This window comes from Bos grunniens, chromosome X (genome assembly GCF_055505025.1).
Source record: "Bos grunniens cultivar Pamir isolate PY7600 chromosome X, Bosgru_T2T1.0, whole genome shotgun sequence".
NCBI classification, from domain to species: Eukaryota; Metazoa; Chordata; class Mammalia; order Artiodactyla; family Bovidae; genus Bos; species Bos grunniens.
Window position 1 is genome coordinate 130757363 of NC_141194.1, and position 20361 is coordinate 130777723.

Here is a 20361-nt window from a genome sequence, read left to right on the forward strand (position 1 = left end):
ATATATATATCATGTTAGCATAAAAAAGACTAGAAAATGTAGATCTTGAAGTAATGGTGTCTGAGGGTTGGCATCATAGGCATTAAATTTCAGTTGTTAAATAAGTGTCTTATGAGCTGAAGTTTTCTTCATTAAGAGCCGAATATTTTTGGTGAATGTGGCAATTGAGAAGCTCTTTGCCAGTGTTTTACCAAACATCAGGTCTTGAAAAATTTTCATGAAAATATGATCCAAATTATGACATACAAATTAATCTCATTTTTATATAAATTTGTTGCCTGTGAAGCTAAATATACATGTATGTATGTATGTGTTTATTGAAATGAGTACATAAGTATATGGAAGCAGTTTGTATAAGCATGTTGAAAACATAATCCAAATGTTTATCAGTGGTACTAACGAGTACTGTTTATGACAGTACTTTACTCTTGATCATCACATGGTTATTTTCTGAATCCTTTGTAAGCACCATGTTGTATTTACATGTGAGAACATGCTATGTGACTGACCCCTAAGATATAATCAGTGAAACATATGCACAATAAAGTCACAGGAAGCCACTGAGGCCCTTTAATGATGTAGGAATGTGTCAGTGTTCCAGTGTTAAATGATGAAACCATGACGCTAAATCATGTCTGTCCCCTCCAACTGGAATTTGTACATATTTGAGTATATGTATCATTTCACTTGGGCACTGTATAGCATACAGTCTTGAGAACTATCTAGACACTTAGCTTAGGCTTCTGGACAAATAGTTACCTCTACCCCCAAGTACTAGCACCCAAACCAGTAAATGGAGGAGGATGCCCAGGGAACCTGGGAAGTGAGCCAGGTCAAGAACCACATGTACTAGTGCCTAGATTTGCTCTTTTCCAAGCCCTTAGGTGCAAATATTTTCTGTTCCCCCTTAGGCCTGGATCCCAGAGGTTAGCCTCTTAATATCCCAAGATAATTTGGTAACGAGAAAACACTGGAGATAAATTGCTGAGTGAAGAAAAAGTATAACTGCAAAGACTAGGTAAGTGGAAACTGAGTTCTTGAACCAAAAAGTTGTCTGAGGAGAGTACAGGTTTAGGCCTCAGTTTGATGCTGATGGAAACCAAAAGCAGAATCACAATAGTGTGAGCATGTTTCTTAAAACTGGTCAAGAAGCAAGGCAGCCATGTTTCTTGCTGCCTGTTTCTCTTGGTCACATTTTTTTCACACCAGACGGGCGGGAGAAGAGGGCATGGGCTGTGGGAGGTGTACTGTTAGATAGAATTTCTGGAGCAATACTGCCATCATGAGGAAATCCCTGGAATAAGTCCCAAAGGTTTCCTCTGAAAGGACTTTTCGTCTGGAAAGGTCCCTAATGTGAAGAGACTGAAGGGCTGGGCACCCAGCCCGAGCTCAGTGCCTCCTCCAGAAGCCAACTGGGAGCTCTGGATTAAGGTAGGGTTCAGGTCTAGGGGCTGGCCTTTGGGGAGGCAGGACAGCCAGCAGCTGCCAGGAAATCCAGGCACAGGAAGTCGTGGGGTGGGGTCTTGGTATTCTCCCAGGGTGGGCGGGACCAGAGGAAGCCACTAACAAAGTCTTAGGCCTGTGGGTATTTTTCTCTCCCAGCCCTTCTGAGCACGTGGTATTCCCTTGCTTTGGGACCTGGGCCCTTTGTGGTAGCAGAATCAGAGCACAGAGGACAATGCCTGGGGGCTTATAGTAAGACCCAGAGTGTTGCTGGAGGTCTCAGGTCTATCCAAATTGGAGCTAGTAGAGCCTGAAGAAAAGTGGAACCACCCAGCCAAGCCAAGAAGGGTTAGTACTTCTGCTTTGAGAGCAGACCTCACACAAACAGATGGGAAGCAGAAACGAGGGAAGAGGATTGAAGATGAACCCACGTTTTAAAAGTCCTTGTCTGCAGGAGGTGGCATTACCTGTGACCTCGCTTCACTTCTTCATACATGGCTGTTGTAGCAGGTACATTGTAAAGAAGCATGATTATTTCTAGAAATGTGAAAACAGGTGGCAAAATTTTAAAACATGTCAAAATTCCGAAGAATATTTAATGCTGTTTTAAAAAGCATTCAAGCTGCAAAGTAAGAAAACTTGTTTTAATGCTCAAAGTAGAGGGAATTTGAACATTGTTTTTTAAATACATACATGTGCAAAGTGAAGAGAGAAGAATGCATGGCAAAGATGTTTTAAAAGTGGTTATTCTGATTGAGGTATCGATTGTTTTCAGCTTTATAATTTCTTAAAATTTGAATACTTTGCCAGCAGTAGGTATAACTTTTGTAATTTCTTAAAATAAGAAAGTCTTCTAGAGTACTATATAAAACATTTTGAAGCACACAAAAATATATTGATATGCATATATGCAAACGATATAAGGTAGTGCTGAAGATTGTGTAAAACTACATCCTACAATATGTATCCAATTCTGTTTAGAGAGAAGCAGACCTGTGTGTATGTGCATGTTTGTATATTTGTGTGTCTGTAAATGTATGTGTAAATATGGATTTATATCTATGTATATACTCATATATATATAAGCATTTTTAAAAGCTACATATTTAAAATGATGGTCAGTGTTGTAGTGAGTAAGCTTTTCAACTTGAAATTCTCAGGCGACGTATAAATAACATAAGGTATTAATGAAAGATTACAGCTGCGTGTAAAGGGTGTGAGTGCATCTCCTTCAAGTCTTAGGATACAGATCTGGGTGATGGAATTTGAGAGATACCAATTTCAATCTTCAGTTATTGAGTTCTGTTTTCTTCCTTGATAATTTTAAAAGAAATTTTTAAGATAAAAATTGGGTGTAAATTTTGAGAAGTATTTAAAAAAGAAATCTTAATGTTCTGACTCATGAGTAGCCAAGTGTCTGTTCCAATATTAGTTTTAGAGAAAAAAAGCATGTACATGTATGTCATAGTGTTAATGATTAGGTAAGGCAAATCTCAAAATCAAAATTCCTGAGTGGTGGCATTATTGGTATTTTAGGTCCTGTGGATGAATTTTAAAAAGATTAAGTGAGAACCTAACTAATATTCTTTAATTAATGGGTCAGTCAAGTAGTTCTTTGCAATTGTTTTATTGTCTGAAATCCAAGTCTTGCAGACATTCCATGATAATTTCAAACTACCCAGGAAACAGAAGTGAAAATTTGGGATCTAAAACAGGACGCATATATAAAACCAATTTAATGTCAATTTATTGTAAGTCATTACCATAAATACAGAACTATATGTGTGTGTGTTGAAAGAATGGAAGCAAATGTGCAAAAGATGATCAGTGTTGAATACCGATTTTCTGACAGCATGTTTACTCTTGATCAGCACATGGTTATTTTCTGAATGCTTTGCAAGCACCATGTGTTGGTTGCTTATAAGAAAATAAAGGAGACTGATACCTAAGACTTAATTAATGGCGTACATATACATAATAATAAAGTCACAGGAAGCCATTGAAGGTCATAATCACATGCATGGCAATGTGGTGTGTTCCGGTGTTAAATGATGAAACCGTGAAACAAAATCCTGTCCCTTCTGACTGGAATTTATATACATTCAAGTATCCATGTCATTTCAAGTGGGACAGTATGTGAAATTCAGATTGGAGAGCTATCTGGATCTTCCTCTTAGGGTTCCAGTCAAATAGCTGCTTCCCACTCAACACCAGGCCTAGTGCCCACTCAGAAAATTTAGAGCTCCCAAGGAACCTGGCAGTGAGATCCAGTGAAGAACCACGTGGCCTAGTGCCTAGGTTTGTTCTTCTGCAGGGCCTTATTTCCATCATTTTCCTTTCTCTCTTAGCCCTGGATCCCTAAGACTGCCAGTTAGAGTAAATAACAATGGACAGTGTTGGGGATCAAGGCAGGGAATGGTTTGGTAGAATAGAAATGAAATTCTTGAAAACATGGCTGATGAAGATAGGTGGTTTAGGCCTCAGTTTGATTTATGAGGGAAACTAGGAGCAAAAATTGTCTGTTTGAGCAAATTCCCCCCACACTGGACAATAGCAAGGCAGCTTTGTTTCATGGCTTCTTTGTCTCTTGGTGGCTCAGATTGATTGGGCGGGAATAGGCCTAGGGTGGGTGGAGGCGAGCTGGATTAACTGGCTTTTCCAGAGCAATACTGCCACCAAGAGGAAGTAGTCTGACAGAACCCAAGGTGTTAGAACTGTGAGACCTAGAAGTTGAGAAGCTTGCCTTTTGCAAGGTTGAGGGGATGCTGGCCCTGAGCTGGGCCTTCTTCACTTCAAATCTGAAACATTTGGGTCTAGATATTCTTGAGGCTGTTCTTGGTTAAGGGCCGTCAAGGAAGATAGGGAGACATTTAAGAAAGCATATCCCAATGGTCAAGAACCCTATGAAGATGTAATGTGACCTTTGACCTCTGCACCCTACTTCAGCTAAGCAGATAGCAAAGAAAGCTTGTATCAGATGAACTAAGCTGCCTGAATTCTGTAAGTTTGACTTGTTCATATGCTAGACTAAGGAAGCTAGATGTATGAAGACAATGACCCATATCTGCAGTTAGAGTTGAGTGTGACAGAATTCCCTAGACCTGGAATTCTTCATGCTCCAGAATTGTCAGTTCACAGATTTTGGTATACATTAAGAGACTATATTTGGCCAGGAAGTGGATGGAAGCCTAAAACAACAGCACCTTTCTGAGTGTCAGGAATTCAAGCGTGGCACCATGACCCAGCAGTAGATTGTAACTCTTGCCAACCCTAACTACTGCTCAACCATTGGCAGTCATCTCAGATCAAAAGCTGCTTCAGGATGAAAAGTTAACAACAACAACAAAAAACCCACCTAGTAGGAAAGGTGGCAAAGGAAAGAGCAGACACTTTCCAGACAATAAAAGGCCATGTAACACAACAGTCTTACTAGTAGAGATTTTCAGACTCACCAGTACCAAAGTAAATTGCAATCCCACATGTGCTCTTATAATACTCTTCACTCTTCCTTATAACCCTGAGTAAACCACTGAAAATAAAACAATATCACCCAGTTTGTGTAAGGATTTGTATAATGGAATTGGACAACCTCCTAACCAGGTGAGATGTATTGTCAGTTGACACGACTCTTTGGAGGTCAAATGGTCAGCACTGCCCAACTGGTCAATTGGTTATCTTTCACAGGAGAATACCCTTTGTATGGAGACTCTGCCTCTCAAAAGTAATCACACAGCCACACTCTCACAGCAAAGCAGAAAGGTGGGGCCAAGGGTGATCGTGAAGCTTTCCTTTATAAGAATGGGAGGGGCAAAAGGTCCATTTTCTAGGTTCAGCTACAGCAAGTTCAGCTAGCGCAGGCAATCTTCATCAACCTTTGGAAAAATGGAAATCCATTCTCTTTAGTCTTTCTCAGGAGAGATGTCCAAACCTTTGATTCAGGGGCAAAAAGCAAAATACTGAAACTTCAGGATCAAACCATCCTTTGTGGCTAATACAAGAAAATGGAAAGAAAAAGCTTATCTTTTTCTACTTATTACATGCATGATTAATTCAGGTTGAACACATAAACCCATGCATTTTAAAAAGTGAATAGGCACAAGGGAAGTATCTGGAAAGTGTACAACCAAACAACAGACCATGTCTAACTTTGTAGAGTATTGTTACCCATGGCTTACCATCAAGTTTTAACTTTCTGCTTGTCTGAAGTCTTGAAGTGTTGAAAGCAAGAAAAGCTTGCATTTGGAATTGTTTAAAGAAGTAATGAACATTATCCCAATATGCAATTAAGAAAAAACTGTGTTCCAAGATCTATTTTTCTTATAAGTATGTGCACAGGTCTATGTATATGCAAGATTTAAATACCTCACTCTTAATTATTATGCCAGCAGAATGGCATTTCTAAATTGTGCTTAATAGAAAATCTGGTTTTCTGAAGCATATTTAATGTCATATGAAGGGGATTTTATGATGTAAGACCTAAGAAAATGATAGAAGGAAGGAACTCAAACTTGAAGAATATTGCACCTGTATCATGTAAGTCAAAAATCTATACAGCAAACCACGAAAGCCATTACGCAGGTGCCCACACATGTATAATTATATAATAAATATGTAACATAAAAGCAAAATGCAATAGCTTAGATATCAATGGTATATCTATTGAGTTCCTGTGACTTAGAGTATCATTTCTTTACTGCTTTATATTTGGTCAAATTACTGAGTCTTTTCTAGATTCATGTTATTCTTATGATTTGATCAATAATAAAGGGATACTATGAAATTTAGCCATGAAAAACTATTGTATTATTCATGAATAGTTAATGGTGTTGTCAACTGCCCACTGTCCACTGCTGACTCAAAAATCCATGGCACCAAACTCCATGTATAGTGTGACCAAGATGGGCTTGAAGGAAAAAAAGGAAATGTTCTGTGTGTGTGTGTTTAGTGTTGTGCTGAGGAATCTAGGGAGTATAATGATGACATGTAAACTAAATCTATTTAGCTGTTGAGAATAGTTTTATATCACTTTTATTAAATTGAAACAAACACTCATCAATGTGCTAATAGTGGTTCCCTTGGGAAAGAAGAATTTTGGATAAAGTGTTTATATTTGTTCTTGATAGACTGTGTTTTTCAAGAAGCCAATAATAAATTTGTAATTTGAAAACAAATTCAGAACAGATATGCACAGAAGAAATGATTAACACAACTTATTTGGTGGCCATTTGATAACTAATGTATTTATATCTCTAACTGATCACAAAAAAACAAAACATTTGACACACCAATATTTTGAAAATAATTGTCTGCTTGAATGGGCATCACTTATGCCCTCACTGCACTTTAAGAATGGCTAATGTACCTGGTAATTTTGTAAACAAGAATGCTTAAATCTAAGAAATGCAAAAAGATGGGAGGCACCTTTAGAAATAGGAAGTATTCCAGGGAACATTTAATGATGTTTGCAAAAAAGTGAAACTATAATCAGTGAAGAAAACATGTTTGAACACTTGAGGTACAAAGGAACTGGGATTTTAGGCTAAAAAATATATGTGCACAGAAAATATGTAAGAACATATGACAAAGATAGGTTAAAAGTTATTTCTACTTTTGACTGAAGTACCATTTATTTTTGGCTTTATTAATAAAATATGAACAGGTTGCCAACAGTTAGGCATCACTCTTTTAATTGCCTGAAGGAGAGACCTCTTTCTAGAATAAAATGTAAAGAAATTTCAAGCTGGGTAAAAATATATTGATATGATATTGATAATTTATATAAGGTTATGAGAAGACTTTGTGTAAAACTACACCCAATATAAGTAAAATTATGAATAAGCAGAAACAAGTGTGTATATGTGTACATATGCATATAACAGATGCCTTATATATAGTATATATTCAATATATGATAAATAGGGTGATAAAAAGCATTTTCATAAACTATTTACTAAAATGAGGACTTGCAAATTTTATATAATCTTAAAATGCCTGGGAATCAAGAGTGAAAATTTCTATGGAAAACATAATGTACTAATATACAGTTTTAATATAAATTATTGTTGTGTTTGAACCAAATGTAGAATTCCGTGTATTGAGAGGAGTGGAAAGATATAATCCAAAGGTTATGAGTGGTCATAAGTTTTATGGTAGGTCTTTGCTCTTGATCAGCACATGGTTATTTCTGAATCCTTGGCAAGCACATCTTACTTATTACTGAGGAAATGGTTTTAAAACTGATCTCTAAGAGACAAATGGTAACACACACATACCTATACCCTATTAGAAAAGCAATTGGAGGCCATTTAATGACACGAGAAAGTAACCTCTGATGTGGGTCATTGTATGGCATATAATGAGGAGAGCTACATGGACCCTCTTCTTGGGGTCCCCATCAAATGTCTGATGACAGTTCAACACACAGAGCCTAAGTCTTTACCTAGAAAATGTTGAGACATCCCTTGAGGTGTAGAGATAAGCCAGGCAAGGACATACGGATGCGTAGAGATGCCCTCCTGGATGAATTTTCAGCATTTTGTTTTTCTGTTTAGGCCTGGATCCTTGAGACTTACCCACAAAAGTAGACAACTTGATGACTTGGGAAAAGGCTGGGGATGAAATGCTGAGTGAACAAAAACAGAACTGTAAAGACTAGGCTTAGTGGAAATTGAAGATGCCCAATTAGAGTGGGTAGTTTTAGGCCTCAGTTTTCAGATGAAAATCAAAGCATAAGTACAGCAGTGAGCAGGTTTTCTCAAACTGGGCAAGATACTAGGCAGCCATATTGCCTGGTGACTTTGCCTCTAGGTAATGTTTTTTTTGACAGGTGAAGAGGGCTGGGGGGCAGGGAGGACAATACTTACTGGCATAGACAGTGCACTACTGCCATCATGCGGAAATAATTTAAAATCTACCTACTCCAGTTTTGTTTGGTTTCCGTGATGACTTTCAGTTTCGAAAGATCCATTCAGTGGAAGGGTTATGTGCTGCTGCTGCTGCTGCTGCTAAGTCACTTCAGTCGTGTCCAGCTCTGTGCGACCCCACAGACGGCAGCCCACCAGGCTCCCCCGTTCCTGGGATTCTCCAGGCAAGAACACTGGAGTGGGTTGCCATTTCCTTCTCCAATGCATGAAAGTGAAAAGTGAAAGTGAAATCGCTCAGTCGTATCCGACTCTTAGCGACCCCATGTGAGCCCTGGTCTTAAATTAGGCCTCCCTGTCTTCTCTGGATTATTATAGGAGCTCTGGCCAAAGGCCTAATGCTGCTATTACAAAGGAGAGCTCCAGGTCTAGGAGCTGGCCAGCGGGACTGACTGGACTAAGCCATCTGCCACAAGGAAGTCCCAGCACAGGAAGTTGTGGGGTGAAAACTTCAAGTAGTTAAAAACACATACAGAGACACATCAGTGCTCAAACTCCTGAAACCTAGGATAAAGAGAAAATTTAGAGGATCCATGGAGAGGAGCAAATATGCGGTTTATAGAAGACTGAACAAGCATTATGCAAACTACAAGGAAACAGACTGGCATCTTAACAGTACTGAAGACAAAACAAAGATAAAATGATCAACCCAGAAGTTTATACCATCAACAGTGTCTTTCAAAATAAGGAGAAATGCTTTTTCAGACAAAATCTAAGAGAATTCATTATTAGCAGACCTTCACTACAATAAAATATTAAAGAAAACTCTTCTGACAGAAGGAATGTGGTATCAGACAGACACACAGGATTGACACAAAGAATTAGAGATCTATAGAAGTGGTTAAAATGAAAGTAAATACGAAAGCCATTTTTCCGTATTTCTAATTGTTTTCAAATATGTTTGATTGTCTGTTAGAAGAATAGTAGTTTATTTTAGAGGTATAAAGACAGCACAAAAGATAGGAAGCAAGAACGTATTGTCATAAGGTTCTTCCACTACATGAGATGCGATTTATTTATCTGAAATCAAACTGGGATTAATTGCATGTATATTTTTTAAACCTGAGTTCAACTACATATGGGCTTCCCTGGGGGCTCAGAGGGTAAAGAATCCACCTGCTAATGCAGGAGACCCTGGTTTGATTCTTAGGTCAGGAAGATCCCCTGGAGAAGGGAATGACTACCCACTCCAGTGTTCTTGCCTGGAGAATCCCATGGACACAGGAGCCTGGGGGGCTACAGTCCTTGGTGTGGCAAAGAGTTGGACATGACTGAGCAAGTAAGCACACATGCACACAGCCACATACAAATTAAAAAAGAAGTATAAGTAATGGCTAATAGTAATAAAACTAGAATCATAAAAAATGCTCAACAGATCCACTAGAATTTCAGAAAGATGAAAAAAAAAGAACTAATAGAAAGCAACCAGAAAAATGATATATTTAATTGCTGCCATATTAATAATTATATTCAATATAAATGATCCAAGCAACTATTTAAGAGACAGAGATTTTCAGGTTGTATTACTTAAAGTAAGAACTGAGTATGTTTTGGCTGCAGGAAATCCACTTTAAATATAAAGATATTGACATGTTAAAAATAAAAATGATGGGATAATATATACCAAGCAAATACTATAATCAAAAGAAAGCCATACTGCCTCTTTCAATCTCTAAGGAAAATCCTAATGGTAAAGGATATAGACCCAAACGTAGAAGAACTATATTGGAGAAGATCAACTTTAAGGGAGAAGAGAACTTCAAAAAATAATTATTATTGATATCTTCAAACAGGCAAGAGATAATATTTCAACTATGATAGAAAGGATATGATGAAAAAAATAAGGTTACAATGAAAAAGAACACAATTAAAAGTAACATAGCAGAAATACTAAACTCATCAAAGAGGTTGGAAAAAGACCATACTTGTAATTTTAAGAATTTAAAAAGGGAAGAAAACTAAGAAAATTAGAGTGCATCAGTAAATGTGATTTATTATCCAAATAATAGCAGTTCCCAGCAAGTTCACAGAAATGTAAAATACTATATGCCAGGTTGAAAGGGGCCACTAAGTTGCCAACATAGTGGGTAGAAAGAGACCTGCTTGAGGACATATTATTATGAAATTTCATCACACCAGTAACAGGGAAAATCTTAGCACCTATAAATACAGAGAATGACTTTGAACTTCTAAACATCAACACTGGAAGCTAGAATTCAATGAAACCACGTCTTCAAAATACTGAGGAAAAATTATTTCCAACCTACAATTCTATACATAACCAAATTTTCAGTGAAATATAAGGATAAAGATATCCTTGATTTGCAAAATCTTAAAAATTTACTTGGCATAGAGCCTTTTTCAAAAAGTTACTTTAGCCTGTATTTTCAAAAAGTTTTACAGTTAAAGGGGAAAATATGGGTTGATTCAGGAAATTGGAGCTCTCATAGAGGAGATATGAAAAATAAATCCCCAGAATGTGAATGAAAGAAATATCAAAATGATAAACACCAGACAGAGGGAAAACCAGGATGCATCCAAGGGCCTCAGAAAATTATGAGATAAATTTTGCCAAGTAGATCACATTGATATAAATACTTAATATGAATTAGATTCTTGAGAGATATTTTAGGTAGCTTGTATACATCTATAGATAAATATATAATAAATTTATTTCAGTCATTATGCATGAGCGAAATGCGATTTTTAAATGACATGTTTTCATTATGATACATATGAAGTATAGGGATATTTAAAAAATAACTAAATTAATGAAACAAATAGAGTTGTTTGTTTAATATCGAGGAACAAACCCCAAGAATATAAGATTTTGGCAAGATGTTCATTAGGCAGTATGTAACCAAAGAAAGATATAAAAACATATATTAAGTATAAATTTATTTTATGAATAAAAACTATTAATATTATATCTGCAAGGGAAAGAAAAGAGCCATAAAATTTTAAAATTCTAGTTACTACGTATAAAAAGTAGAATTATGAGCATTTATTCATTTCTAATTTATAACCTTTTTAGTTTTGAATATTTTAAAGTGATGCATATCACCTTAGCAGCTGTGGGAAAATAAAGCTATTCTCATAGTAAAATATAAATTAAGGATATAGGCCCATCTACAATAATTATTTTGTTAAAAATATAGGGCAAAATTAGATTCAATAATATCGAACATAATTTCTAAAAACTCACATATGCACACATAGTCACATTCACCAAATAAATTCATTTCTGTTGACCGAATTATATAATTTATGTCAATGTGTATAAAAACAGATTCCTAAACAAATATGCATGAAAAATATCATCAAAAATGTACATACAATAAAATGTACTTCTACCTGAAAAGCAGATGTTGGAAATGACATGAAAATTCAAAATGTAGGCAGGCATGCATTGAAATCTTAAGTTCTAATAATATGTCCCCAAGATTCACTGGAAACAAATAATCTTCTATCTATGCTAACCTAGAGAAGCAAAAATTAGCTTCTGCCATAGAAGTGATAGAATCATGTGAAAAATAATCAATATACATTTTAATTTAAAAATGAATATAGGTGGTACATATGGAATTCCAATTTGGATGTGCCATTAACCAGTAAGAGTTACTTTAGGCCTTAAAGAAAGAATCTCAGGAGCTGAGTCAAAAAACAGCCTTCCACCAAACATACAAGTATTAGTGTGTCCCAGAAAATGGATGGAGACTCTTCCTGGGAGGCCTTTGAGGACAGGTGACTAGAGACAGTCTCCTCCAGGCTTGGAACTTCCAGCATTTTCTTCCATTTAGTCCTGGTATTCTGAGACTTGTCCTGAACTTGATAATTGGGATCAAGTGCTGGAGAACTAATGCTGAGTGAAGACTGTGAAGCTGAGATCTGGTGCAAAGCAAATGCTTTCTGGAGAAGATGCCTGATGCTGAGGAGTAGTTTAGGCTTCAGTTTGATTATAGACGGAAATGGAAAGCAAAACCACTGTAGTGTGAGCAAACTGGGCCATGTGTGAGACACTTTTGCTTCCTGGTGCCTTTTGTGTTTTTTTCAGACTAGACGGGCGGGAGAAGAGGGCCTCAGGGCAGGGCTGGTTGACATTTCTGGAGCGCTACTGCCATCACGAGGAAATCATTTGGTGGAGCTCTAAGCCCATCACTATTTTCTCCCAGGAAACCCAGAAGTTGAAGACTGTTGGACCTGTGGGAGGTTGAGTATACTATAACTCCAAGCTTTGCATCCTTACCTTCATCTCAGAGGCTTTCCAGGATACATTGACAAAGACAAGATATAATTGTAAAATCTTCCAGGCACAGGAAGTCTGGGTGGAGCCTCTCCCATTCCAGGCAGCACTACAGGAAGTGGGTTAAGACCCGGAGCAGCATTTATGATCATTTGCCTCCTCTTCGTGTCCCTTGAGCATGAGGGAGACAGTCTGGGACACAATACTTCGGCACACTGGGACCTTGGCACCATTTGGCAGTGGTGTCAGAGCTCGGGATGCAGGGAGAAAAACCTCACTGTTTATCATAAGGGATATTTTGAAGAATGTATTTGAGCTGAGAAGTGTAATTGATCAACAACAAAGTGTCATTTGCTCTCAGGAGAGTCTTGAAGACATTTGGCAGAACATGCTTCAGTGACCCCTGGTGCCTTATGAAGGTGAAAGGTGACTCCTGACCTCCTGAAATTATTTCTGCTGAAACAGACCAAGAGAGAAAGCCTGGACCAGATGTGCTGGAGATCAGCACTTTGACTTAGCCACGTGCTTGAATAGAGTAGACAAGTGTATATAGAGAGAATCGTGAGCAACACAAGTAGTGGCCTCAGCTCTGGAATTCCTTAGGCTCAAAAGTACTGTGTTCACTTCACCCCAGCTATCCTTAACAGAAGCCAATGGACAAAGGCTGGATAGAAGACTAAGGAAATACTTTCTCCCTGAATTTCAGTATTGCAGTTACAGTGAAAATAGCAAAAACTAGATACTAAGAACAACTATTGTCAATGATTACTGCCCTTCAGCGATTGACATCCATTACAGATCATTGGCTATTAAATGGAAAGCTAAAGGAAAACAATTTAGCAGGAAAGGAGAAAAAAGAACGGGGCTCAACCTTCCCAGAAGAAAAAGGCCATGGAACAGAAAAGTCTGTTGGCAGAGGTTCTCAAATTCACCATTACCAAGTAAATTATGGTTCAAGAAGTTCTCAACCATCTCCATCTCCCAATTAATATATCCTGAGCGAGCTACTGAAAATGAAGCCAGCAATATTGCCCAGTGTATGATTATTTGTAGAAACAGACAAGCTCCTATGAGCTAGGAAGCATTGTCAGTTGATTTAACTTGTCCGAGGACAATTTATGTGCATATTTCACATGACCATACCCTTCCTCCAGATACTATGCCTTCCAAAATTGATCACACAGCCACATTCCAAATAGGAGATGAGAGTGTAGGGAAAGTAGATTCATTGAGCTTTCGTTTACAATGGCTGACATTGCAGAGGGAAAGGACCCGTTGTTCTCGGGTTGGATTTCACTTGGTTCAGTTCCACTAGATAGTCTTCTTAAGTCCTTGTGAAGACTGAATTCCATTCTCTATGATCAGGCAAGGTATCTCACACCTTTGATTAGGGATTAAAGCAAATTCAGAATCAAATCATCCTAGTTTGTTAATATAAGAAAAGAGAAAGGGAAAAGTAAAGTCTATGCTTATCACATGTATTATTACTCAAAGTTGAATGCATAAATATATATGGATTCTAAAGAGTGAATATGCACAAAGGAAGGATTCTAAGCAAACTGCTTTTTGTGTCTGCCTTTCTCGAGTAATTTTTCTAAGGTTATGTCATCAAGTTTTAACTTCATACCTGTCTGAATCTTTGAAATACTAACAAACCTGGGTTACATTTGAAATAAAAAAACCAAGCTATAGCCCTTAGGCTTTAAGATAACCTTCCGTGTAAGATTTCATTTCTTTTAAAAAAAAATCTGCATAGTTCTATCCACAAATGGAAATGAAAAAGGTCAGTTTTTTGCAGTAAAGAAAACAAATATCTTTGGGCAAACTTCTAAGTAATACAAAATCCAATGATCTGAAGGATATTTAGTGGCATGTGAGATACCCTTGTGATAAAAGGACTCAGAAATGTATGACAGAAGGAAAGCAACCCAAACCCCAAGGACATCCTTATATTAAGGTATCCTTATATAAGTATTCTTATACTAAGGTATCCTCATAAGGATATTCTTACACCAACAACCCCATGAGAGCTATACATGGGAACATTCAAATGAAACAGATTTAGAAGGAAGAGCAGGAGAAAGAAGATAAAGATACAAAGCTTGTTTCCATGGACTGCTCGGCCTTTCTCTAAGGGGTTATATACTGAGATCATATCAGGTACAGAAGAGTAAGTGGCACTAAAATAGGCAAGAGTTCAGGAGTCCTGATGTACTTGGTTTTCTGAAGAGGATATCTTGTGAAGCCTATAAAGAATCTTCATCAATGAAAGGCTAAGAAGCAGGCTCTGAGAATAATACTAGCTGAGATGAATGAATGATTAGGTCCCAAACCCCAAGGGTCTCATCTTCCTTAGGTAAAAGCTAACCACTTAAGAACTCATCTCTGTTCCTGATGACTGGATTCCTTTAAGGAGTAGTACTTCACAGTGAGCCCTAGAGAAAAGTCACAACCTCTTGGACTGAGAAGATGACTCCAGGCCTTCTTCTCCATTCTTGGTTCCCATATGGTTGTTACATCGGCACTCCTACTAATGTTCTAGAATTCATCGGCTTGGCATGGCAGCGTGACCATCCTTGTTCCAGACAATGAGTATACCAACCATTTGGGTATCCCTGAGAACTCCAGATCACAGACCAGCTGCTGTTAGATGTGACATGGACTGAGATTCCCATCCCAGACCCCAACTCTGACCCTGCTGATACAGGGTGCCTAGGCCCCAGAGTACAGGGACATCTTGTGTCAGCCCAACTGTTTCATTCTGTAAGAGGCAGGAGACAGATGCACAAGGTCTGCATAGACTCTAAATGATTTCCTCTAGTTCTGCTCCCCAGCCCCCACCCCTGCCACAGTCCTGGCCCCTCACCTAGAAACTTCTCTACCAACATTCTACCTTTGTTCAGAACTCTTAGACAGTCTCAGAGTTCAAGTAAAGGAGACACAGCTTGGTCAGGGCCCATTTATCCTGGGAATTAGCCTTACATTTCGTAAAGGCTAGATCTCAGGGGAATTCACACTAACAATTTTGTTTTTTCCTTTTTTCAAATATTATTTATTTATTTGAGATCTCAAATCTTTGTTGTTAGGGATCTCTGATGTTCGTTGTGGCATGCTGGATGTTTTCTTTCTTTCTTTCTTTTTTTTTAGTTGCTGCATGCAAGATCTTTTAGTTGAGGCACATGGGATCCCTTTCCTCAGCCAGAGATTGAACCCAGGCCCCCTGCATTAGGATCATGGAGTCTTAGCCACTGGGCCACCAAAGAAGTGGTGAAATTTTGCTTTTCTAAAACTACTTCCTCATGATGGCAGTATGGCTCCAGGAAAGCCAACCAGCCCTACCCGCCCCGCCCCCCCCAACTCCTCTTCTCCCGCCTCTCCAGTCCGAAAAAAAACACTACCTAGCGATAAAGGAGCTAGAAAATGTGGCTGCCATGTTTCAAATCCCTTTTGGGGAAATGGGCTTGCAGTGCTTTTTGCTTTTGGTTTCCCCTTAAAGGACTTCCATGGTGGCTCAGACGGTAAAGCATCTGCCTACAATGTGGGAGACCCGGGTTCAATCCCTGGGTCAGAAAGATCTCCTGGAGAAGGAAATGGCAACTCACTCCAGTATTCTTGCCTGGAGAATCCCATGAATTGAGGATCCTGATAGGCTACAGTCAATGGGGTTGCAAAGAGTCTGACATGACTGAGCGACTTCACTTTCACTTTTCCATTTAAAATCGAAATGCACCCGAAAATCACTGACCCTCATCAGGTATCTTTTCATTGCAGATCTCTTCCTCAGTCAACACTCTGTAGGATTTTTCTCATTTTCAGGTTTTCTGATGCAAGGCTCAATTCTCAGGGATCCCTGTAAGAGGAAAAGAAATTGCTGGAATCTCATAGCTTGAAGTACGCCATTTGCAGGCATTAGACCTTGTGGTGTTTGATTTGGCTCATTTCTCAAGCTCCTATAGGGCTTCCCTGGAGAAAGGAATAGCTACCCACTCCAGTATTCTTGCCTGGAGGGCTACAGTCCAATGGGTCGCAAGAGTTGCACACGACTGAGTGACTCACCCCCTTCTACAAGCTCCTATGAGCTGAGAAGCATTGTCAATTGGTTTAATTTGTCCAAGGGCAATTTATGTGCATCAATTAACGTTTCACATGACATACTACCCTTCCTCAATAGACGATGCCTTTCCAAAGTAATCACAAAGTCATTTCAAATAGGAGACGAGAGTGTAGGGAAAGGACATTCATTGAGCTTTCCTTTACAGTGGCTGGCATTGTAGAGGGAAAAGGACCTATTGTTCTCAGAGAGGTTTCATTGTACTTGGTTCAGCTACATTAAGTAGTCAAAGCTATGGTTTTTCCAGTAGTTATGTATGGATGTGAGAGTTGGACATAAAGCTGATCACCATAGAATTGATGCTTTTGACTCTGGTGTTGGAGAAGACTCTTGAGAGTCCCTTGGACTGCAAGGAGATCCAACCAGTCCATCCTAAAGGAAATCAGTCCTGAATATTCATTAGAAGGACTGATGCTGAAGCTGAAGCTCCAATACTTTGGCCACCTGATGTGAAGAACTGACTCCTTAGAAAAGATCCTGATGCTGGGAAAGATTGAAGGCAGGAAGAGAAGGGGATGACAGAGAATGAGATGGTTGGATGGCATCACCAATTCGATGACATGAGTTTGAGCAAGCTCCGGGAGTTGGTGATGGACAGGGAAGCCTGGCATGCTGTAGTCCATGGGGTCACAAAGAGTCAGACCGACTGAGCCACTCAACAGACTAAAGTAGTCCTCTTAAGTCCTTGAGAAGACTTAATTCCATTTCCTCTAGTTCTGCCCACAATGGGAAGAAACAAAACTCCCCTGCCACAGTCCTGGCCCCTCACTCAGAAGCTTCTTTACCAACATTCTCCCTTTGTCCAGAGCTCCTAGGCAGCCTCAGAGTTCAAGTAAAGGAGACCCAGGTTGGTGAGGGCTCATTCAGCCTGGGAATTAGCCATAAATTTCTTTAAGGCCAGATCTCATGGGAATTCACACTAACATTTTTTTTTTTTCTTTAAAAAAAAATAGTGTTTATTTATTTAACTGCCAGGGTCTTAGTCATAGGCTCTTGGATCATCATTGAGTTAGTGGATCACATCTTTGTTGTGGCATTTGGGATCTTTTTTTTTTCCTTTCAAGTTGTGGCCTTCAAGATCTTTTAGACTAGGCATGTGGGATCTAGTTCCTCAACCAGGGATTGAACCCTGGCTTCCGGTATTGGAAGCATGGAGTCTTAGACACTGGGTCATCAGAGAAGCCCCAATTTTGGCTTTTCTAAAACTACTTCCGCGTGAGGGCAGTATGGCTCCAGGAAAGGCAACCAGCCCTGCCCCCAGCGCCTCTTCTCCCGCCCATACAGTCTGAAAAAACACCACAAAGAGGTAAAGGAGCTAGAAAACATGGCTGCCACACTTGAAATCCATTTTGGGGAGATTGGCTTGCAGTACTGAGCTTTTGCTTTTGGTTTCCATTTGAAATCGAAATGCACCCGAAAATCACCGACCCTCATCAGACATCTTTTCAAGAATTCTTTTGTAGAGCTTGTCACTGAGTCCAAGCTCACTCTGCTCTCCGCAGGATAGGCCAATAAATCGGAGAGGCAAGGTGTTGAAGCAAGGAAGAGACTTTAATCTGGGAGCAAGCAGACCTAGAAAATGGCGGGCTACGTCTCAAAATAACGATCTTATTAGGGTCTGGATGCTAGGTTCTTTTATAGATCAGAGTGTAAGAAGCAATGAAGAACTAAAGTCAAAAGGCAGAATAGAGACGAAGATGCAGTGGAGAAGTAAAGTCTTGTAAAACATCTCCAAGAGAATGTCCAGCCTTTGAAAGACGTGTTAATCTCTTGTAACTTTAGTCAATACTAAAGAAAATCCGTCCTGAATATTCATTAGAAGGACTGATACCGAAGGTGAAACTCCAATACTTGGCCACCTGATGGGAAGAACAGATTCATTGAAAAAGACCCTTATGCTGGGAAAGATTGAAGGAGGGAAGAGAAGAGGACGACAGCGGATGAGATGGTTGGATGGCATCACCAACTTGATGGACATGAGTTTGAGCAAGCTCTGAAAGTTGATGATGGACAGGGAAGCCTGGCATGCTGCTGCCCAGGGGGTGACAAAGAGTTGGACATGACTGAGCGACTGAAGTGAACTGACTGAATCTCTTCTAATCACAGGTGGGAAGTGACAAGCTCTCTCTCCATGAGCTGAACAAAGGCACTTTAGTATACAGCAAGCAGAGGTGCAGGGTCCTCCAGGTAAATCATGGAATATGATTATAATAATAAAAGCAAGTCAAAGAAACATTTCCAACATGGAGTCCAAATTGGCTTTCTCCCTGCAACAATCTCTTCCTCAGTCAAAACTCTGTAGAATTTTCTGCATTTTCAAGTTTACTGATGCAGGGCTCAAGTCTCAGGGATCCCTGCAAGAAGAAAAGAAATTGCTAGAATGCCAAAGTTTGCAGGAAGCCAGATGCAGGCATTGGACTTTGTGGTGTTTGATTTGGCTCATTTCTCAGCTTCCCTGGTGACTCAGACAGTTCAATCCCTGGGTCAGGAAGTTCCCCTGGAGAAAGAAATGGCAACCCACTCCAGTATTCTTGCCTGGAGAATTCCATGGACAGAGGAGTCTGGCTGGCTGCAGTCCATGGGATCACAAAGAGCAGGACATGACTGAGGCACTATCACTTTCACTTTCAGGCTCCTATGGAGCCCTCCATTTTCTGGCTCACATACTTCAGAAAGTAACCAAAATGGCATCTCTCCTTTTCAATGTCTTTGTAGATGGAGAGCACACTAGTAACTCAAAATAAGCATTCATATTTAGTTACTTTCATTTAGGGAAATGCTAAAAACTAAAGTTCCAAAGAGAAAAATTTTAAATCTAATTGGTTTTATTGAATGATTCATGAATTAGGCAGCACCCACCTAACAAGTAGAAGGGAGCTCCAAAGGGGTACAGGAAGGGAAAAATTTTCAAAGGCAGGATGAGTAAGTCATAGAGAAAAATATTACCTCAGAGTAGGTCTTCTCCCCTCTGGAATAAGGGAGTTTTATTCTTTGATTTACCTCATCTTCCTTTGGGGATGGAGAGGGCCCCTGTAACATAGTACCTCGTTGGTGCTAATGAGAAAGTTATTGATTGACTGTTTCAATTAAGACTGTATTTCTGAAGGAGGCTGAATTGTCAATTCAGTTAGACATTAAGCCCTAGTTTGCTGGTATGGCCTAGCATAAGTGACTCCATTTTGGGCCTGTGGTTTTCTTTTTTACAGAAATTAGAATCAAACTCTACATAGGTTTTCCTTTTTTTTTCATTTTCGGAGAAGGCAATGGCACCCCACTCCAGTACTCTTGCCTGGAAAATCCCATGGACTGAGGAGCCTGATAGGCTGCAGTCCATGGGGTCGCTAAGAGTCCAGCACGACTGAGAGACTTCACTTTCACTTTTCACTTTCATGCATTGGAGAAGGAAATGGCAACCCACTCCAGTGTTCTTGCCTGGAGAATCCCAGGGATTGGGGAGCCTGGTGGGCTGCCGTCTATGGGGTCGCACAGAGTCGGACACGACTGAAGCGACTTAGCAGTAGCATAGTTGATTTACAATGTTGTGCCAATCTCTGCTGCACAGCAAAATGAATCAGTTATATATATATATGTACACTTTTTTTAATGATCTTTCCATTATGGTTTATCACAGAATATTGAATATA

The 20361-nt window shown here is 39.2% G+C and overlaps 1 long non-coding RNA gene across 1 annotated transcript in view; it reads left to right on the forward strand.

Moving 5' to 3' along the window:
• Nucleotides 1-526: 526 nt before the first annotated feature.
• Nucleotides 527-20361, forward strand: part of LOC147341409 (uncharacterized) — a 64434-nt gene continuing 44599 nt past the window's right edge. Inside the window, exon 1 of the long non-coding RNA XR_015159175.1 lies at nt 527-1953. This is a non-coding gene — a long non-coding RNA (uncharacterized LOC147341409). The remainder of the gene's footprint in view (nt 1954-20361) is intronic.